The sequence below is a fragment of the Stegodyphus dumicola genome, chromosome 11 (genome assembly GCF_044657685.1).
Source record: "Stegodyphus dumicola isolate Sdum_Otavi_A_Nest chromosome 11, ASM4465768v1".
Classification (NCBI taxonomy): domain Eukaryota; kingdom Metazoa; phylum Arthropoda; class Arachnida; order Araneae; family Eresidae; genus Stegodyphus; species Stegodyphus dumicola.
This window is the reverse complement of record NC_140778.1, coordinates 166,830,719-166,857,978: the sequence shown is the minus strand read 5'-3', so window position 1 is coordinate 166,857,978 and position 27,260 is coordinate 166,830,719. Positions and strand designations below refer to the sequence as shown.

Below are 27,260 nucleotides of genomic sequence, written 5' to 3'. Positions count from 1 at the left end.
AGGGAATCCGCTTGAAGCGCAGACAGATGTTAAAGATGTCACAAAGAATTCTGCACTCAGGATCGAGCTCCCGCCAGTGGGAGTAGGAGAGACGATCAGGACCCGGAGCAGAATTTTCGCATGACCTGAGTTTGGCCTGGATCTCAGCGGGAGAAAACTGTGACAGGTCAAGGGGAGGACGATCCGGGAGGCAGGAAGTGAAGATGGAGACGTCTGCATCTCTCGAGGCGAGCCTTTCAGAGAACTCCGCGGCGATGTCTTCGGCAGGAATGGGACACGAAGGAGAGCATTCAGAAGTGAGGAGACGCATGGCCCTTCGGCGGTTCCTTCGGTACAAACCTTGGATGACACGCGGATTTAGGATGTTAACAGGACGTGGAGGACCAGCAGGCGGAGGACCCGGAGGAGGGAGCTTGGCATACTCGGCGGCAGACTGGATGACCAGGTGAAGACAGGACTCAAAGGAGCACCAAGAAGAGTCGTCGGTGGGTCCGGAAGCAAAGCACTGAAGACAGTCCCTGTGCAGGAGAAGAGGAGGATCGGAGGAGACATCGTCAACAGAAGGAAGGCGGAACAACTCGTCAGAGGGCAGAGTGGAGGCATCAAGCGCAGAAGCATCATCAGGAAGGACCGGAGGATCGGTAACAGCACTGCTCGGAACGTCCAACGGCGACAGCGGAAGGAAGGGCTGAGAAGAGGAGGAAGAATCCAACGGAGAAGCAGTGGACCTTGAAGGGGAAGCAGGAACATCCGGAAGAGGTGAAGCAGTAGGCGTGGAGACCAGCGGAGACTCGGTAGGATTCACAGCGTGTGTCGGTGAAGGAGGCGAAGGAGCGACAGCAGGAGCAGGAACGTGGGAGCGAACTGTAGCAGCAGCAGTGGGCGAGGAGTCTGGCGGCGCAGGTCAACGTCGTCTTCGTCTCTGAGCAACAGGCAATGGAAGAGGAATGTTGTTGGCAGCAGCGTTCCGTGAAGCACGTTGGTGGAAAGCCGAGTGATTGAAAAGACCTTTCCTGGAAGGGCAGGAGAAAGGGCACACGGAGCATTTCCAACGGAAGGAGGCGCCGAAAGAGGAAACAGGAGGAGTGGTGCGAAAGCAGGAGTGGGAAAAACCCTGTTGGCGAGAACAGAGCTGCAGAGACCACACCACTTCATGCACGAGGAGATCTGTATGAGGTGTTCTTGCAGGATGTGCCTGGTAAGGGATTTCTTCATGCGAGACCAGGAGCCGGAACGGAAGAGGAGGCTGCAGTTGGCCTCGGTGCACATGAACACGTCACTTACAGGAAAAACCAAGTGAAGAGTGTTGTCAACCCGACAAGTCGAAGAGGGGCCCAGCGGGCCAGGAGGAGGGCCGGAAGGAGCACTGGGACTGTAAGGCGATGCAGGAAGAGTCGGAGAACCGGAAGGCGAAGGACCAGGAGTGACGAAAGCATCGGCACCGGGAGACGCAGAGAGAGATGAACGACGATGTCGGAGGTAACGATGGAAGCGAAGATGTCTTTTGCTGAGACACACCTTACCACATGAAGAGCATCGAGGGCCTCCAGGGGTGGGAGTCGTCGTCGCAGGGACAGGAGCGTGAAGAACAGCCGAAGAGGGAGCAGCAGCGAAGGAAGAGCCAGTAGTACTGGAGGTGACAAGAGGAGCTTCAGCAGGGCACGGCTGAGGAGAACCGGAAGGAGAGCAGGGCGCATCAGGAACAGCGGCTTCAGGAAAAGCAGCAAAGCCATCAGATGTAACAGCGGGCTCCCGAGCACCGGCGGCAGAAGGCGACACAGGAGAGGAAGCAGCCTGAGCAGGATGTACGGAAGAAGGCATCAGGGAAGGCGGAGGTAAGAATGAATGTCCAGCAGCAGCACGAGAACGAGTGTGTTGACACACTGGAGATTCAGAAGCAGAGACGGCAGTGACATCCGGAGGCGGCACTACAGGATCGGGAGCGGCAGTCACAGAAGACAGTCTGGCAGAAGGCGGAGAGGATCCAGGGCTGGAGCGGATGACATCACCGGAAATGCGAGAGGTAGAAGAGGTCCTTGCACCAAGAACTGTAAGCATCTGGCAGAGTGGAGCACCTCTGAGCAAGGGAGGGCCAGAGGGAACCGGAGAAGCGGCCACATGGAGCCGGCGAGCAGATGGCAGTGAAGACGCCGGGGTGGGCGTGGCGACTGAAGCGAGAAGACATGGAGGTGAAGGCAGGAACCCTTGACTCTCAACGAGCAGATCCAGAGGTTGACATTCGTCAGCATGGGGCCCAGAATGAGCCGGCGGCATCCGTGGAAGACAAGGCGTAGTCGGCGAGGGAATCCTAGGAGGGCGAGGCATCACTGGCAGGCGAGGCGTCGAGGACGCGTCAGCAGCAGGCTGGAGAGACATCTGTAAGAACAGCAAAGAAAACCAAAACGGAAGGCAGCAAGATGCACGAAAAAACTCGGTGGCAAGATCAAAGTGAGGCAGTGGGAGGAGCTTCAATTGGAGCTTTGGTGGACCTAAAAAAAAAAAGAAATAGGAAGATAAGAACGAGGAAAAGAAAAAAAAGAAAGAAAGAGGAAGATAAGAAAGAGGAAAAGAACAAGGAGAGAAAGAGCAAACAGAGAGGAAGGACAACAAGGGAAAGAGGAAAAGGAAAGGAAAGAAAACTAGAAAGAGAGAAAAGTAGAAGCCACGCCCACCCGGAAGAGTGAGGCAGCGGAAAGGAAACTTCAGAGCTTATCAAAACAGGAAAGACACCGTAAACGGAGTATTTCTGAAGTGAAAAATGAGAAGAGATGAGATAGAAGAGAAGTGAGTGAGTGAGTGAGTGATTATGGCGCAAAACCAGAGATGATTATGACGCGCCAAACAAAAGATAAGATGATTACAATTGATGACATTAAAATTCAATAAATAAAAACAAGTAGATAAATGTACCAAATCCAGAGGATGAAGTCATATAAACACAGGTTAAAAGCACATATTAAAATTCAAGAGACAGTCTTCAAAACAAATTACATTTGGTAATAAAAGCCAATATCTTTTAAATAATAAAATAAATTAGAATTGACCTCTCTTCCGATTAAACGGTCGAGAGGTAAGTCACAGCTATTAAAATATTTCTGGCGAAGACTATTAAAACATGGACACTCAATTAAAATATGACGAACAGATAAACAAACATTACAGTTAAAACAAACAGGCTCATTTTCAGCTTTTAAAAGGTAGTTATGTGTCACTCTAGTGTGACCAATTCTGAGGCGAGTCAAAAGAACTTCCTCCTTACGATTTTTGGTTAATTCCCAGTGCTCAATTCTAGGTTTTACATGTCTTAATTTATTTTGAAGCTGAACATCCCAAAGTTGTTGCCATTTTTTTCGGATCTTTTGTTTCACAACACAACAAATGTCTGCAAAAGGGATGAGACGACTGGACAGTTCAACAGCACATTTTGCTGTGATATCTGCCAGGTCATTCCCTTTTATTCCCACATGCCCGGGAACCCAGCAGTACAGGATATCATACCCACGATTCATTAAGTTTATATGTATTTTGAGAATATCCACTATTACTGGATTTTGAGTATTAGGAAAAGCTTCTATTGATTTAAGAGCACTATACGAATCTGTATAAATTATAAACTTTTTGTAGCAGAGCCTTGAGATGTATAAAAGACTATAATATATCGCAGTTAATTCGGATGTTAAGACAGAGAAAGCATTGTGCAAGCGTCTGCCCTCCATGTGGTCTTTAATTACATATGCCATCCCCACATGATCTTTTGACTTGGACCCATCTGTATAAACTGGAAGATAACTGCTATATTTGTTCCTGTGCTCAGCGAAGAGTTGTCTGTATATAATCTCGTTAGTGCTTGCCTTCACATGATACTTAAAAACATCAAGAAGATGAATCCGTGCATTTTCCCAAGGTGGGATTTCAAAATTCTGTACTGCTTGGGGGTGCATATCAGAGAGGGAAAGTTCCTCAATGACAGGGCGAAGTCTTAAAAGAAATGTAGGAACACAAGATGGACGTGTTTCAAATAACGCGTTACTCACATCATCAAGTAAGCACAGCTTATTGGGATGTTCAGGTTGGGATAGTATATTAAAATATTGCAAAAGGGACAATTGTTCACGCCTCAGATAAAGTGATGGTTCATTACAGTCAACATACAGGCTCTGGACAGGAGAAGTCCTGAAGGCTCCTGAACATATCCTCAAACCTTGATGGTGAACAGGATCCAGTTTTAACAAAACAGATGACCGAGCGGATCCATAAACAACTGAGCCATAGTCCAGTCTAGAGCGGATAAGCGCTCTGTAAATGCGAAGCATGGAGCAACGCTCTGCACCCCAGGAGGTGTTCGCCAACACTTTTAACATATTTAGTGTTTTGAGACACTTCTTTCTCAGGTTTAAAACATGAGAAAGGAAAGTCAATTTCTGGTCGAACGTTACTCCTAAAAATTTTACTTCGGGCGCAACTGGAATAATTGTACCATTTAGATATAACTCAGGTTCAGGATGGAGACCTCGCTTCCTACAAAAGTGCACGCACACAGTTTTCTGTTTCGAAAAAGTAAATCCCTGTTTGTCTGACCATTCTTGGATCTTATTCAGAGCCATCTGCAATTGCCTCTCTATGTATCTCATGTCTGCTCCTCGACAGCTAATCTGTAAATCATCTACATATAGTGATCCTAAGATGGTGTGAGGAAGTTCTTTTAATACAGAATTTATTTTTAAACTGAACAGCGTTACACTAAGCACACAGCCTTGAGGCACACCCTCTTCCTGTTGAAAAACATCCGAAAAAACAGAGCCAATCCTTACTTGAAAAGTTCTAGCGTTCAAGAAATTCTGTATGAAAATTGGTAGGTTGCCGCGCAAGCCACTCTCGTGAAGATCCCGGAGTATACCGTATCTCCATTCCTTATCATAAGCTTTCTCAATGTCGAAGAATATTGAGACAAGGTGACTTCTTCTGACAAAGGCTTTCCGAATAGATGTCTCTAATAGAAGCATATTGTCTACGGTCGTTCCCCCTGTCGAAAACCGCTCTGATAAGGCGATATAATATTATTCTTTTCCAAGAAGTAGACTAGGCGGCTGTTTACCATCTTTTCAAACAGTTTGCAAACACAACTGGTAAGGGCAATTGGCCGATAGTTCGAGGGATTCCTCGGGTCTTTCCCTGGCTTCGCAATAGGAATGACAACAGCTCTCCTCCATGCACTGGGAAATGTACGCTCCTTCCACACTCTATTGTAAAGTGTGAGAAGAGCACTCAGTGACTTATAGGACAGATGCTTTAGCATTTCATAATACACGCCATCCAGACCCGGACAAGACCTATGTGTCTGCAACAAAGCTCTCTTTAATTCAACCATAGTAAAGTCTCTATTGTATGGCTCAAAGTTGGAAGAGTTGAAAGCGATGGGATTTTTCTCAGAGCGTTGCTTGATAGAAAGAAATGCAGGTGAGTAATTTCGGCTGGAAGAAACGGCAGCAAATGTCTCACCAATTGTATTTGCAATTTCTTCTATGGAGCTAATCACTCGGCCATCTTTTTCCAGAAAGGAAAGTGAGTGGTCTTTATACATTCCGCATGCTTTTCGAACTCTTTCCCAAACCCGCTTACTAGGCGTAGAGGATGTTATTGAGGACACATATGAAATCCAGGAATCCCTCTGGCTCTGCCTTCTTACTTTCCGTGCATTTGCTTTGGATCTTTTAAAAGCTATGAGGTTTCGCAGAGTAGGATATCTACGAAAAATACCCCATGCTTTTTTCTGTTTTTTCAGTGCTTCATGACAGTCGCGATTCCACCATGGTTTTGAATATTTTAGTAGTTTTCCTGATGTTCTAGGAATGGAGAGCATAGCTGCCTGAATAATAGTATTAGTAACAGCTTCAACAGCGTCATCGATATGCGCATCTTCTACCATTTCATCTGTGAGCTCTGCAATGGAAGAGAAGAGTTCCCAGTCTGCCCTGTCCAGTATGAATCGAGGGGATCTCGACATGGGGTTTGCTCCTCTTCGTGCAAGAGACACAAAAATAGGATAATGATCGCTGTTGTACAGGTCATTTCCGACACTAAAAGTGCAAAATGGCAACAGAGATGGTGAACAGATGGCAAGATCGAGAGCGTGGAATGTCCTTGAAGGCTCATGGAAGTATGTATCTTGCCCATTATTTAGGAGACAAAGGCTGTGATCTTCGATCATCTGCTCAATTTGTCTTCCTCGGCAATTTGTATCTTTGCTACCCCAGAGTGGACTATGGCCGTTAAAATCTCCTATTATAATATAATGCTCAGGCAGCTGCTCTATTAGATTATTTAAATCTTGCTGATAAATGTGCTCATTTGGAGGCAAATACAAAGAAACAAATGAAACAACAATATCAAAATTTATTTGAGTAGCGACAACTTGGAGGGATGTCGTCAAAGGAAGTACATTTGAGGGATAATCCAGTGAGGAGAGGAGACCTACTCCTCCACTGGCACGCTCACCTGCAAGGTTATCCTTCCTGACGAAAGAAAACCTCCGAAGTTTTGCATGGTGTTCTGGTTTCAGATTTGTTTCCTGTATTGCGAAGCACACAGGATGGTACACATTTATTATACATTTGATGTCAAGCAAATTTGGGTGGAAACCGCGACAGTTCCATGACACGAGGGTGGCCATTATGAATGGTTTTTGTTTTTCCTGTGCTGTTCTTTTGTTTTTCGTGGAAGTAGATGCCTGGGAAATTCCAGACCCTCTTCCACTTCCATAAAGTCTGAATCCGCAGATTCAGAAATCATGTCATCAAGAGAGCTATTGCTGCGACTTCTATTTTTATTTGATATTTTTTGTGTGGCAGTTTTCGGCTTACTTTGAATAATTGTTTCTTTCTTTTGTACTATATGAGTTGCATTTTCTTTTTTCTTGTTGGATGTAGACGGTTGGGTTTTATTTGGTAGGGTCTGTGTGCCTATTGGTGTTTGGGTGGCGACTGTACGATATGATTTAACAGCACTGGCGTATGATGAATTTGGTCGAAGCTGTGTGCTCTGGACTAGTCTTCTGGCTTCGGCGTAAGAGATGTTCCTAGTAACTTTTGCAGTCTGGATTTCTTTTTCCGATTTCCATTTTGGGCACAAGCGAGAAAATGCTGGGTGGTCACCCTTGCAATTTATACATAAAGGCGCAGCGGTACAATTATCAGAATCGTGGCCAATCTGTGAGCATCGGGCGCATGTGAGGCTGCCACGACAAGACGTCTTAGAATGGCCGAAACGCTGGCATTGGAAACATCGCATAGGGTTTGGAATATAAGGTCTTACAGGAATATTTAGATATCCGGCCTTAATATTCTTAGGCAGATCAGGCGTGTTGAAGGTAAGGATCACGTGTTTCGTGTCTATCAACTTACCTTCTTTACGCATCTTGATCCGCCTTACACCGCAGACATTTTGTTCGGATAACTCAGAAGCGATCTCTTCTTCAGAAACATACAGAAGGTCGAATTCTGAGATTACACCACGACAATAGTTCAGTGACTTATGGGGTGTTACAGTGACATTCGCTTGCCCAAGTTGAGTAATCTGAAGTAAAGAAGCAGACTGGGTGGCTGAGTGTGTATCAATAAGCAAGTCTCCGGAGCGGAGACGCTTTATGTTTCTCGGCTCACCAATACAAGACTGGATGTATTTGTTTATTACGAAAGGAGACATCTTATGCATTTCGCCAGAAGGACTAGAGATTACTAGGAAACGGGGACTATTGTTATGATTTTTTTTATTTGCATCTGTCCGTAATTTTTTTGCAGAATTTTCAGAACTAGGTTGAGCGACAGGTTGAGTGACTGGTTTAGTAGGAGACGTTTCAGAACTAGGTTGAATGATTGGTTTATTAGTAGATGTTTCAGAACTAGGTTGAGTGACTGGTTTAGTAGGAGATGTTTCAGAACTAGGTTGAATGATTGGTTTAGTAGTAGATGTTTCAGAACTAGGTTGAGAGACTGGAGTGACTTCAAAGTTTTTTAATAAAAAAATATGTGTATTTGCCATATTGAAAATAGAAAAGATTCGGGTCCGACGGCCCCGCCCACCACGGAGCCCAACAAGGGAACACAGATTCCTGTGTTAGGGCTAGCCGGACCTATACGCAAACTGAAGCCCCACAGTCGGCTTTCCCGAAAGCAGGTACTCCCGAGAGCTTGACCCCAAGCCACTGACACAAGGACTAGTGACCAGCCGATTGACACCCGTGAGGACGACTAAGGTGCCTCCCGTTTAGCTGAAGCAGAGGCCAAAGCAGTGTGTTGGGGACAGTACCTCGCCCCTCAACTACCAGGACCCTCCTTTCCAGCGACACGGGTCTCCACGCACGGCAAACACGTGGGCAGTTTTCTCGCCACTTGAAAACTAGAAACAAGGTCTGTTCTAGCCTCTCGTGACGAGCCCCAAACTCTGTAGAGAGAAACCACAAGGGAGAAGGGAAGGGAAAAAGATCCAACCAAGAGGAGAGGAGACGGAAAAGAGGATAGATCACTGGGGCTCCAGGATCGTGACACCCGTCTCACCAAGAAGATGATCCCCTGAAGGGCTAGGGTACCTCGGGATTGCCACACCCGTACTCACAAAAGTGAGCCCCCTGAGGGAGATAGAAGAGAAACCATTCCTCACTAGAAACGACTGTAAAACAGCCGAAGCAGTAAGAAAGGAGAAGAGAAAGTTAGGCCCCGCCCAGCACCGAAATCTACCGCAAGCAGTATATTCAGTGGTGGAGACGGGAAAGAACCTGCTCGCTCACAGTCAACCTGCACGCTCACAGGTGAAGGGGCCCCATTGAACGCAAGTAAAGAACGTGTTCGAACCATCAAGCGTCAATGGGAGAGAGGAGAGATAGAAAGAAAGCAAAACTTACATAGGATCCACCTTGACTCCGCTTTCAGCTCCGTCCACCAGACGAGTAATCTATTCCATCAGCATTTTCTGGACATCTGAAAAATAAAAACAAACAAACAAAATAAATCGTCAGATTAAGCTGATAAGAACAGATACTACACTTTGATCTTAGCCAAAAGGCCAAGAAGCGATGCAGAATTCTCTGGCGTGATGAATTCACTTTCAATTTTTCATATTTCAAAAGTCCTGAGCATTCGTGCAGGGGAGAAGGGGGTGCAGAAGACTAAGGTTAGCGAGTGCTGCTTGGGGGCTTTTTATGATATGTCGTTATTTCATCCTCCTCCTGTGTTACAAAAAAAGAGGTGTACAAGGATGACCAATTTCTGTCTAGTCAAGTGGATCATTTTGCGGTCCTTTCTAATGTTCCCATTCTGGAGGCGTCAGTCCCCTCCTCCTTGGGCGGGGCTAGTTTTAAAAAGCCAAGGACGTCAAAAGTTCATTTCATTCAAGATTCAATTGCAAATTTTATTCTTACTACAGCAAATGAACCACAATGCTGAAATATCCTCAGAGATATTTCTACAATATCGCAATAACTTACAGTAGTTATATTGGACGTTTTACGGAAACGTTGGCCGGAACAAAATTCAAAGTAGAAAAAGTTAATCCGATCTCAACGCGAAATCGCTACAGTCAATAACAGCAGTAAGTAAACAACTGAATTCCGGTGTTTTCCTCCAGCTTTTATAAGCTTATGCACCATGCAACATAATATTCTCGTATTTTCTCAATTTTTTTTCAGATGGGAAAACAGGACAATGAAATATTCATGAAAGTGTTCATTTCTCTGGAGTAGCTTCCTCCTCCGAAAAATCTCATTCTTCACTGCAGGTGAATATAAAACATATGTAATTACAAAGGCAATAAAAATAGCAAAACCAAAAATAAATAAATAAATATTCCTGGAGTTATCGAATGCCCATGCTTGGGAAGAAATTATTTTTTGTGATTAAACAAATATTGAGACAGTAAAATTTATCAGCCAAAACTGCATTACATAATGCCAGAGTTTGATTGACACAAACTCGACATGCACAGTCCAGCACATGGTTTCCAACTCAGAGATACTCTCTCTCTCTCTTCAGTTCAAACGTTGCACTTGAAAACACAGAGTGAAATATTAGGAACTTAAAACAATTAAACAAACAGAAAAATTACAAAAAACACTTTACAAATTCATTTGTAATATGTACAATAAAACAGTACTTTTTAATTTACAATTAATGATTACTTTGTATTCTACACTTCCACACTAGTGGCGGGCAAGCCATCTCAAAACTCAGAATAAACTGCTTCCTGCATAGTGCAGCCATCTATTGGCATTTTTCCGTTTGTTAATATTAATGTGCCAACAAAATAAATGAATGAATGAATGAATGAATGAAAGAATGAATAAAAACATAAATACAACAATCCGTAACAATAATTGTAGACCATTACAATTAGCTGGCGTTTTGAAATCGTACAGAGAATCAAAACAAAACATTAGGAAACAGAGAGAAAAATCTTTGTTGCTGCAGTGTGCCTACAAACATTTTACACCCTTTCGAGAGTTATTTACAATAAAAAGGCACGTGTGTTGAAAGAAGTAATGTGTATACGCGCGCTGTAGTGGGAAAGATGTGGCAAATGTGAATAGGAATTCTCTCAAACTTACATGAAATGAGACAAAAATGTTACTGCAAATGAAATTTGAGTGATATTTCGAGGCCGATCTTCCTTCAATCAAGTCAGACAGAATGAGTCAGTTTTCTGAGTACGGGATCAAAATGTGGATTTTATGGGATTTCTGTAAATACGAATAAAACTTCGTATTTACAGAAACCAGAACTTGACATTGAAAAGAACCAGGGTTAAACCCGAGGCTCCAGAATGTTCCCATTCCGAGGAAAAGAACGAGGGGCCCGGGCAATATTAAGTTTAAAAAAAAGGCAGGTCGCCGCACACTCGTACAAAGGTATGATGTTGCCAGACCTTCGGTTTTCTGAAATTTGAAGGGGCCATTTTAAAAGGACGTTTTCCTGAGGATGCAGTGGGGGAGTGAAGTTTCTGCTTTTTGGATATATTGTGGGCCGTATCCTGCAAGTAGTGCCATAGCAGGCCAACACGTGGCGAGGGCGGAATAAATTCCTAACCACAAGCCTATCTGCAAAAATTAGTTTAATATCTTGACGTCATGTCGACGTCGTACCAGATATTAATCTGATAAGAACAGAAAAATCTTTTATTGATCAATGCTATATGCCATTTACATTTGTATTGCAATTACCGGCACAAGTAATCCAATAACGCACACAGTGCGGTTTGTTAAGTACAAATGATTTAGAAAAAATAATAATAATAATAATAATTATATACAAAGTGGAGTAGATACATAAGATGAGGGTAATGACTAGATTTGGAATGTCCAAGCGGGAGTAGAGTCCAGGGAGAGGAAACTCCTGAAGGTCTCACAATGGTAGGCATCACATATCGTAAAGAGTCGCGCAAAGGTGGTTCACATACTATGCTGCTTGGTTCTGAATCCGTGGGTTTTGCCCAGTCAGATGTTCATAGTAGATATCACGCGATATTCTAATAGTGTCGCTCACCATAAGTTTCCGCATAAGAGCTGCATATTTGTTCTTCGAATTACTCTGTCATTTTTGGGATCCCACGATCCGAGGGCACCAACAATGACAGCCTCAACACGGACATCGTCGAAGGACTCTTTGAGGCGCTCAACCAGGGGAGCATATTTGGCTTCTTTGGCATGCCGGGCACCATCAAAGGAGACAAGCCTGTTGTCAAAGTGGACAGTGACATCTATTATCAGAGCAGACCTGTCCTTAGTGAGAAGAAGGTCGGGCCGCAAGTTGAGCTCGCATATGCAGCGGTTATCTGCTTCGATATTCCATCTTCCACTGGCTGCTTTCTTCAGGCGCTCGACGATGTTATTGTAGCTCTCCTGGAAGGAGCGACTGTAGCGCATACAGTGGCATAGGACATGAGGCAATGTCTCAGAGTTGTACGACCAGCGGCGACAGCCAGTTTGGCCCCGGAAGCGGCGGCGGACAGCATTAAGGGGCACCAGATTTAGGCGTGCCCGATGGATAAAACGCCAGTCGGAGAAGCGGGTATACTGGCCATCTTTGTGGAAGTGGCAACTAGCTTTGGCAGCGGCCGCACACTCGATAGCTTTTCCCTGGTTGGGGTAGGTGGCAAGTTTGGCAGCACGCTTGGAGCGGAAGTAACTTCGGAGGGACCGGAACACAAGGTGCCGTTGCTTACAGTCTGAGCACGAGTCGCCGAAGAGAAGCGAGAGGGTGCCATCACTATTGCACTCCCAGGTGATTCCAAGGCGGCGGGAGGCGGAGCGTGCAGCAGAATAGATGGAAGAACCTGAGCTCGAAGTACCATGGAAGGGGCCGTCATCAGAGGCAGAGAGGTACAGGGCAACTTCCGCAGGGGAGGGCAGGCGACCAAGACGAGAGAAGATGGTGAAGTGGATATCGTCTTTGGCGAGGGCTTGAACTGCTGGGTCACGGGAAGACAGTAGCTTGAGAGCAGTATCCACCAGCGCAATGTCGGAGTCCTCAGCTGCTAGAGAAATCCCATGGCAGGCGGCCTTGGCATCGCCGTAGAGAAACTCATTAGCAGCTTCAGATGGCAAGTAGAGTGTAGACTTGAACAAAGGCCGAAGGAAGTCGTCAAGTCGTGACCAGGTCCTTTTTTTATGTTTCCACACTCGCATGTCGAAGGAGAGCGAGGGGAAGAACAAAGATTTCATGGCATCAATCCTCTGCCATGGAGCGAGCATGGAGTCCATCAGAGACTTGCCAAATCGTCTGAAGGGGGCGGCGGCATCATCGTCGGCAGGCAGCTGGTATCCAATAGGTATACCGAGAAACACTCCTGCGTCTCCGTCGTTCAGATGGGGGAAACTGGTACCAGCTATGCTAAAAGAGGTAGGGCGGGTACCAACAGGAGGAAGGCCCGATAAGTGCAGTGAGAAGCACTTGGTGACGTTAAAATTGAGATGTAACTGGGAGGCGACAGAATGCACGGTGTCAAGGTGTTCTTGCAGCGTAGCAGGCGAGGAGGCAAGGAGAAGGAAGTCATCAGCGTACGCAAGTATGCTGTGCTCAGTGGTGGAGCTGGAGATGGAGCGCAGCACTGGATCAATGGCCAGGTTGAAGAGCCGACCGCTGAGTGGGCATCCCTGGCGTACACCTCTGGAGATCGGGATGGCATCGGTGAGGCCGTCGTGACACAGGAACTTCGTGGAAGAATCTGTGTAGAAGGACTTCACTAAGGAGAGAAGGGAGGGGCCAGCACCACTAGAGGCAAGAGCTTCGAAAAGAGCATTATGAGGTAGAGAGCCAAAAGCATTGCTTAAGTCGAGGGACGCGATGCATAGGTCAGTCTTCCTCTTCTTGGCCAGACGGATCCGTTGCTCGACGATGTAGTTGTTCTCGATTACCCCGTCATAAGGGAGAAAACCCTTTTGAGCAGGGGAGAGAACATCGTGCTCGATGAGCCAGGCAGAGAATCTTCTAGCAAGGCAGCCCGTGAATAGCTTGGCGATTGTTGAGCTCAAAGCAATAGGGCGCCAGTTGCGGAGGTCCTTTCTGTCCCCTTTCTTGAATATCAGTACAGAGGTCGTGTCCTTCCACATCTCAGGAACCTTTCCAGCCTTGAGGCAGATGTTGAATATAAGGGAGAGAATATGGCCTTCAGGGTCAAGGGACTTCCAGTGTTGATAGGAAAGCCTATCTGGCCCAGGGGCGGAATTCTCACAGGCTCTCAGGCGAGTGGAAACTTCAGCAGGGCTGAAGGGAGAGAGGTCAACTTCTGGTCGAGTAGCAGCAGGCGAGTTGAAGATGGAGGCATTGGCGACAGGAAGAGACGCAGGTGGGGAGAAGAAACTGACAATGTCCTCTCTGTCGATGGCGCAGAGTGGCGAGTCACCCTCGGTAATGAGTCGGACAGCTCTTCTCCGGTTCCTTCTGTAGAGGCGTTGAATCTCCTTTGCATTGTTGATAGATGGAGATTTCCGGGGTCGATAGGGAGAGGCAGGCGGAAGTTTTACTATGTCCGAGGCAGCAGAGATGAGATCGTCTAGGCATTCTTCGAACATTCTCCAATTACGGGAGGGGTCAGAGGAGAAGATGTCGGAAAGCCGTGGACGGAAAGAGAGAAGTGGTGAGTCCAGTGAAGGAGGCTCGGAAGTAAGGTTGTCCACACCGGGCTCGACAGCAGACCCAGGCGGCGAGGAGGAGGTGGAGGCAGCCATGGATCCATCAGGTGGGGACTGGTGCTGGAAGACGGATGGCGCAGGAGGGCTAGAGTGAGACGAGCCAGGCGATGAAGATGAAGGCAGCTCAGGGCCAGGTAACCCAACAGGCGTGGCGTCATGTGCAGGTCAACGGCGACGGCGAGCAGGAGCAACAGTCGTCCACCCATCAGAGCCGTGAGGATTACGAGGAGGAGAAACCAAGGAAGCAGGAGCAGGAACATCAGGAGGTGCAGGAGGAAGAGGAGTTGTACGTGGCATACTGGTAGCATCTGGTGTGGAGCGAGGTGTAGCATCACAGGCGAGTAACGTCTGCGGAGATTCCACACTGCGAGGAGGAAATGAAGAAGGCGTGTGTGGCCGGGGCTGGCGGGCTGCAGGTTCCCGAGAGGCATTAGGAGGCGGAGGCTGAGAAACAGGTCGAAGGCGTTCCCTTCTGTGCCGGGCCTGATGATTGAGAAAGCCTCCTCTCGTCTGGCAGGAGAAGTAATAGGGCGCCAGCTGCGGAGGTCCAGATGCGGCATTTCCATCTATGGGAAATACCAGACGGAAGGAGGGGAGGGCGGGTCTTGAAACATGGGTGGCACGAAACTTTCATGGCGATGGGTGAACTGCAGTGAGAACACCAGTTCTTAGTCCTGGAGACGTCGATCCCATGGGCATAATGAAGGTGCCGACATAGAGAGTGTCTCAACTGGGTCCATTGCCGGGAGTGGAAAGTCCTGAAGCAGTGTGGCTCGGTTCAGGGAAGAGTGTCCAGAACCGGAAATACAAGATGAACAATTGAGCCGCGACGACAAGAGGAAGGAGGGATGTCACTGGCGGAGTCATCAGCCACAGAAGGAGGGCGGTCTGGGTGGACATCCTCAGGAGAATCAACGTGGGGAGGCGATGACAGGGTAGTAGTCGGCGCCGGCACGTCAGGCGTAGCAGGCTCAGAAGACAGAGGGGATGTGTCGATGCAGAGCACAGGCGAGGAGGAAGCAGAGGACATCGACGAGACTTCAGCGGAACACGTGCGAGGCAGGGCAGGCTGAGGCGATGAAGGCAGAGGATTCCCAGGATGGACGTTGACCGATGTGTCTAGGGATCGGGTCTGCACAGCCGTGGTAGAAGGTAGGATCTCGCCGGGAGGAGGGAAAGTGATATCCGTGGCACAGGAATGGCCGGTGGCAAGACCAGCACGTGTGTGGTGTCCAACTGGTGAATCTGTCGTCGAAGCATCAGGGGCAATCTGAGAAGCCAATGAAGTAGATTCCTGAAGAGGAGGATGGAGTGGTGGCCGAATGTTATGAGTCCTGCGGTGTTTCTTGAGGCGACGACACTGAGAGAATTTTCTGTTACAGATGTCGCAGGGAAACGAGGAGGCACCACTGGTGACGATGGCAGGATCCGTATCCGGTGAAGAGGAAGCAGAGGTAGAGGAGGTCTTGGACAGTACCACAGAAGAAGGTAAGGATGGAGCCGAAATAAGAGGCACGAGCGGTGCAGTGAGCGTTTCCGAAGGAGGCGAAGTCCGGGAGCAGGAAGCGAAGACATCATTCCAGATGCGAGAGGAGGCAGACGTTCTGGCAGAGATGATGGAGAGCATCTGGCACAGGGAAGCACTTCTCAGCAGAGGAGGACCAGAGGGAACAGCAGAGGCAGAGATGTGGCGACGTGGAGCAGGAGCAGGGTGAAGACTACCAGACCGCGTTGTCATCACGGAGGAGTGACCAGAAGCGGGCAAATGGCTCAGAGGTCAGCGTGGCGTCGTGTCCAGCGATCCATCGGGGCATCCAACATTCTGTGGCAATCCACCAAGGACAGTTGGCATCGGAGGGAGACCAGGAGTAGTCGGAGAAGGAAGGCGAGGCGGCCTCTCTGGCAAAATGATCTGGTGTGCTGACGCAGGATCAGACATAGCTGAAAAAACTAAAGGAACAGTAACACAAATAACTAGCAAATTATCCAATTGGCAAGATCAAAGTGAGGCAGTGGGGGGAGCTTCAATTGGAGCTTTTGGTGGACCCAAGAAAGGAAGATAAGAACGAGGAAAGGAAAAGGAGGGAAGAGCAAAAGAAGAAGGAAAACGAGGGAAAGAGCAAAAGAAGAAGGAAGGAAAAGTAGGGAGAGAGTAAAGTCGAAGCCACGCCGACCCGGACGAGTGAGGCAGCGGAAAGGAAGTTTCAGGGCTTATCAAACCAGAAAAGACACCGTAAACGGAGTATTTCTGAGATGAAAAGCGAGAAGACATAGAAAAGAAACCATTTCTCACTAGAGACGACTGAAAAACAGCCGAAGCAGTAAGAAAGGAGAAGAAAAAGTTAGGCCCCGCTCAGCACCGAAATATACTGCAAGCAGTATATTCAGTGTAGACGGGAAAGAACCTGCTCGCTCACAGGCAACCTGCACGCTCACAGGTGAAAGGGCCCCATTGAACGCAAGTAAAGAACGTATTCGAACCATCAAGCGTCAATGGGAGGGGAGAGAGAGAGAGAGAGAGAGAGAAAGAAAGCAATACTTACGTAGGATCCACCTCGACTCCGCTCCGTCCACCAGACGAGTAAATTATTCCATCAGCATGGTGTCTGGAAATCTGAAAAAAGAACAAAATAAGACGTCAGATTAAGCTGATAAGAACAGATATTTATTGAAAAATGTTAACTGCCACTTTACATCATATTGGTGTAGGCGTGGCGGTCTCACCAATAACGCACGCAGTGCGATTTATTTTGATTCATAGTTTGATTCGTCCAATTCACTATTCAGTAGAGGAAATTTACAATTGACAATTAATAGAATCTGTAGACAATTAACCTGTGCAGTCTGTAATAAAAGCACAAGTAATGTGTGTCGTGCCACAAATAAAACAAAATTAAACAGTGCAGTCCGACGTATGAATTCTTGCCAATTTACAAGTCGTTCCTGCTTTCTCCTCCTGTGTTGCTTCTTGCGGTGTTATGTCGTGTGCCGGCGACGGTGTTCTGTCGTGAGCCGGTGACGGTGTTCTGTCGGGTGCCAGTGACGTGTTCGACATATATATCTCGGGAGGACCTGATGGTGTCACTCACGGCCAGCTTACGCATGAGGGCGGCGTATTTCCTTGAGCAGAGCCTTCTGACCACGCGGTCGTTCTTGGGGTCCCAGGAACCGAGTGCCCCAACCACTATTGCCTCAACTCGGACATCGCTGAAACGGTTCTTGAGGGCGTCTACAAGTGGGCGGTATTTCTCCTCCTTCTCCCTTCTTGCCCATTCAGAGGCGTCGCGGCGGTTATCAAATGGGATAGTCACGTCGATAATGATGCAGGCGTCGCCGTTTGTAAGAACCAGGTCCGGTCGTAGGGGCTGACCATCAATCATACGGTATTCCGACATTATTTGCCATCTTCCAGCCGCGGCTTTCTTAATGCGCTCTACCACTGCATTGTGTCTGTCCCGGTACAGGCGACTATACCGCATGCAGTGGCAGAGGACATGCGGAAGAGTCTCCAAGTCATGGTTGCAGCGGCGGCATCCTTTGTTACTGTTAAATCTCCGGTCTGCTCCATTTAATGGCACAAGGTTGAGTCGTGCTCTGTGTATGAACCGCCAATCCGCAAATCTAGTGAACGCACCCTCGCGAATGAAGTGTGAACTTGCTTTAGCGGCGGCGGCACACTCGATTGCCTTTCCTTGGTTGGGGTATGCGATAAGTTTAGCGGTCCTTGACTCTCTGATATTGCGGCGGAGGGTCTTAAAGATTAGATGTCTTTTCCCTTGGTATATCGTGATTCCATTATGCGTAATGGAGACATGATGGTCATCGCTGAAGTTCCATATCACATGAAGGCGTCTGGAAGCACTCCTTGCAGCGGACCATACCGAGGATATAGGATTGGAAGTTGACCTCGGGATTTCATCGTCAGATCCGGATAGGAAGGAGGCAAGAATGGCAGATGAGGCAGTGCGCCTGGTCCTTGCTTCGACGAGGCGTTTCAGATCATTCCATGCAAGCTCCTGTACGATGTGGTCCCTAGAGGTTAGAAGCTTGAATGCGCCGTCGATACGAGCAATGTCGGAACTCTCTGCAGCTAGTGGAAAACCAATGCAGGCGGACTTGGAGTCTCCGTATAGGTACTCGTTTGCTGCGTTTGTTGGTAGGTAGAGAGTCTTTTTTAATCGAGGGCGTACGAAGTCGTCAACTTTCTTCCAAGCAGACTTTTGCAGTCGCGCTGTCCTCATGTCAAAGTCCATGGCGGGGTAGATGAAGGATTTGAGAGCATCAATCCTCTGCCATGGCACTAGGTTGGATTCCAGGATGGCGCTGCATGTCTTGATGTAATCCTGTAGAGCCGAGGTGTCGGGCGGGAGTTGGAATCCAATTGGCTTCCCAAGGAAGTCCTCAGCTTCCCCGTTGTCAAGTTTCTTTAAGCTATGCCCAGCGATGTTAAAATTAGTGGGGCGAGTGCCTATTGGGGTGATGCCAGATATGTGGATGGTGTAGCATTTTCTGGGGTTGAACCTGAGCCCAATTCTAGAGCAGAGTGAGCACGCGACATCCAGTTGCACCTGTAGTTCTTCTGGCGATGGAGCGAGCAAGAGCAGGTCATCTGCGTATGCCAGTACGCGGTGCTCAGTAGCATGTCCTTGTAATGCCCGTACAATGGGGTCAATAGCTAAGTTGAATAAGAGCCCACTTAGTGGGCAGCCTTGGCGCACTCCTTTGACGATTGGGATGATGTCGGTGGTTCCCTCAGCAGTGATGTAGGCCGTAGCAGCTTGGTCGTATAGGGCTTTGATGATGTCTATGAAGCCAGTCCCAATGCCTGCTTTTGCCAGAGAGGTGAACATTGCCTCGTGGGGCACTGATCCAAACGCGTCGGTGAGGTCTAAGGAAGCCAGGCATAGTTCGGTCTTTGTTGAGCGGGCGCACTGGAGTCTCTGCTGCACGACATAGTTATTCTCAAACACCCCATCGTGCGGCAGGAAGCCCTTCTGGGACGTGGAAGGTCCGTCATTTTGAAGAATCCATGCTGTCAGTCTTTTGGCCAAACATCCACAAAACAACTTTGCGAGGGTGCGGCCTAGAGCAATCGGCCTCCAGTTCTGGATAATGGCGGGGTCGCCTTTTTTGTAAAGGAGAATTGTCCTTGAGTTTTTCCATGCATCAGGGACCCGTTTCGCCATCAGGCATATATTGAAAATGGCGGCGAGCGTGCGGCACTCGGGGTCAACCGACTTCCAGTGGTTGTAAGTAAGTCGGTCATCTCCCGGGGCGGTGTTTTCACAGGCGTTTAGCTTGGCCGCAACTTCGGCTGGAGAAAAAGCGGTGAGGTCCAGCTCAGGCGGAGGCGGTGCCTTGGCCGGATACAGTGTCTGGTCGATCCTCTGCGTCGACTGAGAGGAGAGAAAATAGTCCTGTATGTCGTCCCTGCTGATGGTGCAGCGTCGGGATTCGCCTTCTATGATCATTCGGACAGCCCTTCTGCGGTTACGCCTGTAAAGCTTTTGAAGCGCCCTCGGATCGTGCAGAATGGGCGGAGGGGGTCGTGTAGGTGCAGATTCGGCAGGAGGGGTAGGCGAACCACTTCTGAAGCTACTCTTGTGATGTCCTCGAGGAGGTGGCAAAAGCTGTCCCATTCACTGTTGATGTTACCAGCCGAAAACTCAGCGAGCTGATTTCTAAAGATATCTAGTGGGGATGAGGCTTGTATCTCTTCGTCAGCGTTATCAGTGGGTCCGAAGGGATCTTCAGGATGTTCAGGGCCATCCGATGGGAACACGGGTGATGCAGAATGCGATCTTGTAGGTGATTCCACGGAAGGACCGCGTCGTGGAGTAGGGTCTACATGAGATATCGCTGGCGCTGACTCCACAGCCGAGTTGCTCTGTGTCGCAAGGTGTTCACTCATCGGATTTGGGCTAGTGAGGCGAGGCTGGAACTCGGAAGCGGGGAAGACGGCAGAAGACTGTGTGTCATCAGCAGGTGAAGAAGAGGAGGAAGGAGATGCAGAGAGGAGGCAATCAGGAGGAACAACAGCACGGGAGGAGGAGGCAGCAGGTGAGGCAGAAGTCGACACAGGAGCAGGATGAGCGGCCGAAGAGGGATGAAGAAGCCCTGGACGAGGAGCATCAGGAGTAGCCCTGGAGACGTCGGGAGGAGAAGGTGGCAGGGAGTGGGAGGCCGATACAGCAGGAGACGAATCGGAAGAGCAAGGAGATGGGACTGGAGCAGGTGAAGAAGGAGCGTCTACAGAAGGCACAGGAGCAGCTGGAGCGGACGTAGCCGGAGATCTGGAGGACACGTCAGCGGGTGAAGAAGAGGCACAAGGTGGAGGTGCGGCTGTCTACGGCGCTGTCGCTGAGGCACAGGAGCAGGAAAATGAATGTTGTGGTCAATAGAAGAGTTCCTCTCAGCACGCCGGTGGAATTCGGAGTGGTTGAATAACCCTTTCCGGGAAGGACATGAGAACGGACAAACTGTACACTTCCAGCGGAAAGAGGCACCAGTGGCGATGACGGGAGGCGAGGTGCGGAAACAGGCATGGACAGAAACCTTGTTGGCAAGCCGGGAGTTGCAAAGGCTGCACCATTTCATGCATGAAGAAATGGGGGTCAGATGTTCCTGGAGAAGGTGTCTGGTGAGGGATCTCTTCATGCAGGACCAGGAGTTGGAGCGGAACAGGAGGCAGCAATTGGGCTCTGTGCACGTGAAAACATCGCTTACAGGAAAGACGAGATGGAGCGTGGTACCCTCGCGGCACGTAGCAGAAGGAATAGGAGCGCCTGAAGATGGAGCATTGGAAGGAGGCAGTGAGGCTTGAAGAGAAGTAGACGGGAGCTGCGGATGGCCAGTGGAAGAGAAGTCAGCAGCACCAGGAGAGGAGGGAGGAGGAGCAAGGCGATGACGGCGGAAGCGGTGAAAGAGTAGCTGTCTCTTGTTGAGGAACGACTTACCACACGTCGGACAGTCAACCGGAGAAGTGCAAGTGGAGACACCAGGAGACGCGGGCACAGCAGCAGGAGGAGAAATACCAGAATCCGGGCGTGAAGGAGACCCCCGCCTAGAAGCAGCAGCGTCGGAAAACAGGAGAGACGCTTTGTCGCCAGAAGTTGCAGGAGCAGGAACAGGAAAGGAGGAAGCACTAGGAGTTTCATCAGCAGAGATCGCAGAGGACGGCAAACGAACTGTTGGACTACCCGAAGGAGAAGTAGAAGTGGCAGATCGAGCAACCAGCGTGTCAGCAGCAACAGGAGACTTGGTCGGAGAAGTGTGCGAGCAGGAGTGTACAGCAGCAGCACGTGATCTTGTGTGGTGACACACAGAGGTCTGCGTGGCGTCGTGTCCAGCGATCCATCGGGGCATCCAGCACTCTGTGGCAGTCCACCAAGGACAGATGGCATCGGAGGGAGACCAGGAGTAGTCGGAGAAGGAAGGCGAGGCGGCCTCTCTGGCAAAATGATCTAGTGCGCTGACGCAGGATCAGACATAGCTGAAAAAACTAAAGAAACAGTAACACAAATAACTAGGAAATTATCCAATTGGCAAGATCAAAGTGAGGCAGCGGGGGGAGCTTCAATTGGAGCTTTTGGTGGACCCAAGAAAGGAAGATAAGAACGAGGAAAAGAAAAGGAGGGAAGAGCAAAAGAAGAAGGAAAACGAGGGAAAGAGCAAAAGAAGAAGGAAGGAAAAGTAGGGAGAGAGTAAAGTCGAAGCCACGCCCACCCGGACGAGTGAGGCAGCGGAAAGGAAGTTTCAGGGCTTATCAAAACAGAAAAGACACCGTAAACGGAGTATTTCTGAAATGAAAAGCGAGAAGACATAGAAAAGAAACCATTTCTCACTAGGGACGCCTGAAAAACAGCCGAAGCAGTAAGAAAGGAGAAGAAAGAGTTACGCCCCGCCCAGCACCGAAATATACTGCAAGCAGTATATTCAGTGTAGACGGGAAAGAACCTGCTCGCTCACAGGCAACCTGCACGCTCACAGGTGAAAGGGCCCCATTGAACGCAAGTAAAGAACGTATTCGAACCATCAAGCGTCAATGGGAGGGGAGAGAGAGAGAAAGAAAGCAAAACTTACGTAGGATCCACCTCGACTCCGCTTTCAGCTCCGTCCACCAGACGAGTAAACTATTCCATCAGCATGGTGTCTGAAAATCTGAAAAAAGAACAAAATAAGACGTCAGATTAAGCTGATAAGAACAGATTACTACACTTGATCTACTATACTTTGATCTTAGCCAAAAGGTCGAGAAGCGATGCCGAATTCTGTGTCGTGATGAATTCACTTTCAATTTTTCATATTTCAAAAGTCCTGAGCATTCGTGCACGGGAGAAGGGGGTGCAGAAGACTCAGGTTAGCGAGTGCTGCTTGGGGGCTTTTTATAATATGTCGTTATGTCATCCTCCTCCTGTGTTACAAAAAAAGAGGTGTACAAGGATGAACAATTTCTGTCTAGTCAAGTGGATCATTTTGCGGTCCTTTCTAATGTTCCCGTTCTGGAGGCGTCAGTCCCCTCCTCCTTGGGCGGGGCTACTTTTTAAAAGCAAAGGACGTCAAAAGTTCATTTCATTTAAGATTCAATTGCAAATTTTATTCTTACTTACTACAGCAAATGAACCACAATGCTGAAATATCCTCACAGATATTTCTACAATATCTCATTAACTTACAGTAGTTATATTGGACGTTTTACGGAAACGTTGGCCGGAACAAAATTCAAAGTGGAGAAAGTTAATCCGATCTCAACGCGAAATCGCTACAGTCAATAACAGCAGTAAGTAAACAACTGAATTCCGGTGTTTTCCTCCAGCTTTTATAAGCTTATGCATCATGCAACATAATATTCTCGTATTTTCTCAATTTTTTTTCAGATGGGAAAAGAGGACATTGAAATATTTATGAAAGTGTTCATATCTCTGGAGTAGCTTGCTCCTCCGAAAAATCTCATTCTTCACTGCACGTGAATATAAAACACATGTAATTTGAAAGGCAATAAAAATAGCAAAACCAAAAATAAATAAATAAATATTCCTGGAGGTATCGAATGCCCATGCTGGGGAAGAAATTATTTTTTGTGATTAAACAAATATTGATACAGTAAAATTAATCAGCCAAAACTGCATTACATACTTCCTGCATAGTGCAGGCATCTATTGGCATTTTCCCGTTTGTTAATATTAATGTGCCAACAAAATAAATGAATGAATGAATGAATGAATAAAAACATAAATACAACAAACCGTAACAATAATTGTAGACCATTACAATTAGCTGGCGTTTAGAAATCATACAGAGAATCAAAACAAAACATTAGGAAACAGACAGAAAAATCTTTGTTGCTGCAGTGTGCCTACAAACATTTTACACGCTTTCGAGAGTTATTTACAATAAAAAGGCTCGTGTGTTGAAAGAAGCAATGTGTATACGCGTGCTGTAATGGGAAAGATCTCGCAAATGTAAATAGGAATTCTCTCAAACTTACATGAAATGAGACAAAAATGTTACTGCAAATGAAATTTGAGTGATATTTCGAGGCCGATCTTCCTTCAATCAGTCAGACAGAATGAGTCAGTTTTCTGAGTACGGGATCAAAATGTGGATTTTATGGGATTTCTGTAAATACGAATAAAACTTCGTATTTACAGAAACCAGAACTTGACATTGAAAAGAACGAGGGTTAAACCCGAGGCTCCAGAATGTTCCCATTCCGAGGAAAAGAACGAGGGGCCCGGGCAATATTAAGTTAAAAAAAAAGGCAGGTCGCCGCACAATCGTACAAAGGTATGATGTTGCCAGACCTTCGGTTTTCTGAAATTTGAAGGGGCCATTTTAAAAGGACGTTTTCCTGAGGATGCAGTGGGGGAGTGAAGTTTCTGCTTTTTGGATATATTGTGGGCCGTATCCTGCAAGTAGTGCCATAGCAGGCCAACCCGTGGCGAGGGCGGAATAAATTCCTAACCACAAGCCTATCTGCAAAAATTAGTTTAATATCTTGACGTCATGTCGACGTCGTATCAGATATTAAGCTGATAAGAACAGAAAAATTTTTATTTACAAATGTTTCTTGCGATTTTACATAGTGTTGGTAAGACCATGGCATGCTATACCAACAACGCACACAGTGCGATTTTAGGTTTCATATGTATTTGTTGTGAGAGATATGTACATATTTACAATATTTACAAAATTTGCATAACTGTGAAAGTCCTTTATACAAGTGTTGTCCCATGATCGCATCTTGACAAGCTGTCACTGAGTCCAACAGTGTCTAATTAGGACTGTTTTACCCCAGTGAGGTGCTCAACATACATGTCCCTAGAAAATTTAATAGTTTCGCTAACTGCGAGTTTCTTCAAAAGGTTTCCGTATTTCTTGCTGCACAGCCTGCGTAGCACTCTATCGTTCTTGTCGTCCCAAGAGCCGAGAGAACCAATGATGATGGGATGGATCTGAACATCCGTGTAGTCTTTCCTGAGCAGCTCAGCAACCGGACGGTACTTGGAAATAATTTCCTCTCTGGCGGAAGAAAAAGCAGCAAGCCTATTCTCGAACGGGATGGTAACGTCGATTACCAGAGCGGAGGAGCCTTTGCGAAGAACCAGTTCGGGGCGGAGAGAAGTACCAGGGAAGACTTGGTTGCAGAAGAGCACATCCCAGCGCCCACTCGCGGCCTTCTTCAGCCGTCCAACCACAGCATTGTGACGTCGTTGGAAGCTGGAAGAATAACGCATACAGTGGTTGAGGACGTGTGGGAGCGTTTCTTCACTGAAATTGCAACGGCGACATCCACGGCGCGAACGGTCCCAGGGCTTGCAGGCATTGAGAGGTACCAGGTTCAGCCTGGCACGGTGAACAAATCTCCAGTCCGCGAAGCGCGTGAAGGACCCATCTCTGAAGAAGTGCGAGCTCGAGCGCGAGACGGCAACACATTCCATGGCCTTACCCTGGTTCGGGAGGAGGGACAGGTCACTAATACGGGTAGCCCTTCTTAGGGTCCGGAAAGCCCGGAAGATGGTGTGCTTCTGGCTCGGGAAGATGGTGTTAGGACCACAGGAAATAGAGGGAGACCCACCAGCATCGATAGTCCAAACAATCTTGAGGCGCCGAGATGCGGACCTTGCGGCAGACCACGTAGAGGAGATGGAATTGCAAGAGGCGGCAAAGGGAGCCTCGTCGGATGCAGACAGGAACTGTGCCACTAACTCAGGAGAAGGAGCGAATCCGATGCGTGCACGGACGAAGGAGGTCAGATCGTCCCAGGCTGAAGCACGAACTAGCGCAGAGCAGCTTGAAGGCAGAGTCGACGCCAGCGATGTTTGAATCCTCCGCAGCGAGTGGAATGCCAAGGACACCTTTGCCGGAAAGGCCATAAAGATAATTGTTAGATGCCTCGGGAGGAAGATTCAGGGTCTTCTTGAGGGCAGGACGCAGAAAATCGTCAATCTTCTTCCAGTCTCCCTTAGCGTGCTGCGAAGTCCTCATGAAGAAGAGGAGAGAGGGAAAAAAGAAAGTCTTCAGTGCATCCAGGCGTTGCCACGGAGCGAGCTTCGAGTCCATAATCTTCTTAGCCAGGATCAGGAAATAGCTGCGCACGGAGAGGTGGAAGGTGGAAGCCCACGGGTTTCCCGAGGAAACGGAAGTGATCACCATCACCCAGGGCTTGGATAGGGATGCCATCCAGGTAGAAGACGGTCGGACGCACTCTAGCAGGGCGAGAAGCATCAAGGTGAAATGTGTGGCATTTACCGGGATTAAGCTGAAGACCAAGACGAGAGAAGACGTCAGAAATGCGATCCAGGTCATCCTGAAGAACGTTGGGAGAAGGAGCGAGCAGGAGGACGTCATCGGGAAGGCGAGGAAGGAGAAGAGCCAACAGAGCGGAGAACAGGATCAATGGCCAGGTTAAACAGGAGGCCGCTCAAGGGACACCCCTGACGAACACCGGCATTGATGTCAACAGGGCCAGAAACACCGTCGGAAGAGAGGAAGCAGGTAGAGGAATTCCTGTAGAGGTCTTGGATTAAGGAGACGAAGTCCTCCCCGACACCAGACGTGAGTAGTGCAGTGAAGATCGCAGAGTGCGGGATCGAGCCGAAGGCGTTGGCAATGTCGAGAGAGGCCAGACAGAGCTCTGACTTCGTCCTACGGGCAAGCTGGAACTGCTGCTGGACGATGAAGTTGTGCTCAAGAACCCCATCGTGCGGCATGAATCCTTTCTGTGAGGGGTGGAGAATTTCGTTGTCACATTGTAAGGATCTTAAGTTTTACTAACGTTTATTTTATTTTAAATCTTTACTATCACTTCTTATTTTCTACTTCCGGCCAGAATTATAAGCGTGAAGGAGTTTATGCAAAGTTGTCTGGCGAACGCCAAGTATTTAAGTGTGGCCTTTTTGCCAAGCAGAAGAGAGGAAGCCGTGAGTTCGAAGCAGGCCGCTTACCTTAGAAGTTACGCAGTTGCTACTTTGCCTTCCAGGCCAGAGGTTTTAATCCTCTTGATAAATTAAACGTATTGTAGTGTTCACAGTCTCTGTGCTACATACGCTTTCTGTTATTATAAGGCCAATCTTATTCTAAAGTTAAATTAGAGTTTAGTTTTATTTTGATATCTTTTAAGTTAGACCCCGAGTGGAGGGTCATTGTATTCCGAAGTACGGAAGTCATTGTATATAAAGAAAAAATAAAGGGTTTTGTATACCCTTCGTCTGTATCCTGTCTACTTACTACAATTAGTGAACATAGCTTTAGTAAGCTCTCTGTTCTAGTCAGGTCATTGTATGTTTCCGAAGAAGGTTAGAAGAAACATGAACCTGATAGTGGCGCCCGACGAAGAATAACCATGGCCGAGTTTCAAGAAGAACCTGTGCTGCCTGCAGAAACAGCTCAGAATCCAGAAATGCCAGCTGCCGCCCTGGAAGGATTTGGGTATATTGTCCAGACCATGCGCGCTTCGATGAAACCAGAAGCAACGTTTAATGGAAACTCACAGGTAACCAGTTTTTTGGAAAAATTGGATGACCACTTCAGGCTCTACCCCGTGCACGAGTTTCAAAAAGTTACCTTAGCTACCAGCGCTTTG

The 27,260-nt window shown here is 47.9% G+C and overlaps 1 non-coding gene and 2 pseudogenes across 1 annotated transcript; all 3 read right to left on the bottom strand.

Annotated features, from left to right (window-relative positions):
- Window positions 1–8,896: 8,896 nt before the first annotated feature.
- On the bottom strand, window positions 8,897–9,069 carry LOC118200778 (U2 spliceosomal RNA; annotated as a pseudogene).
- A 1,930-nt stretch (window positions 9,070–10,999) lies between these two features.
- On the bottom strand, window positions 11,000–11,178 carry LOC118200777 (U2 spliceosomal RNA; annotated as a pseudogene).
- A 12,889-nt stretch (window positions 11,179–24,067) lies between these two features.
- On the bottom strand, window positions 24,068–24,252 carry LOC146994553 (U2 spliceosomal RNA). Its single transcript, XR_015044311.1, has one exon. It is a non-coding gene; the product is annotated as a U2 spliceosomal RNA (small nuclear RNA).
- Window positions 24,253–27,260: the final 3,008 nt, after the last annotated feature.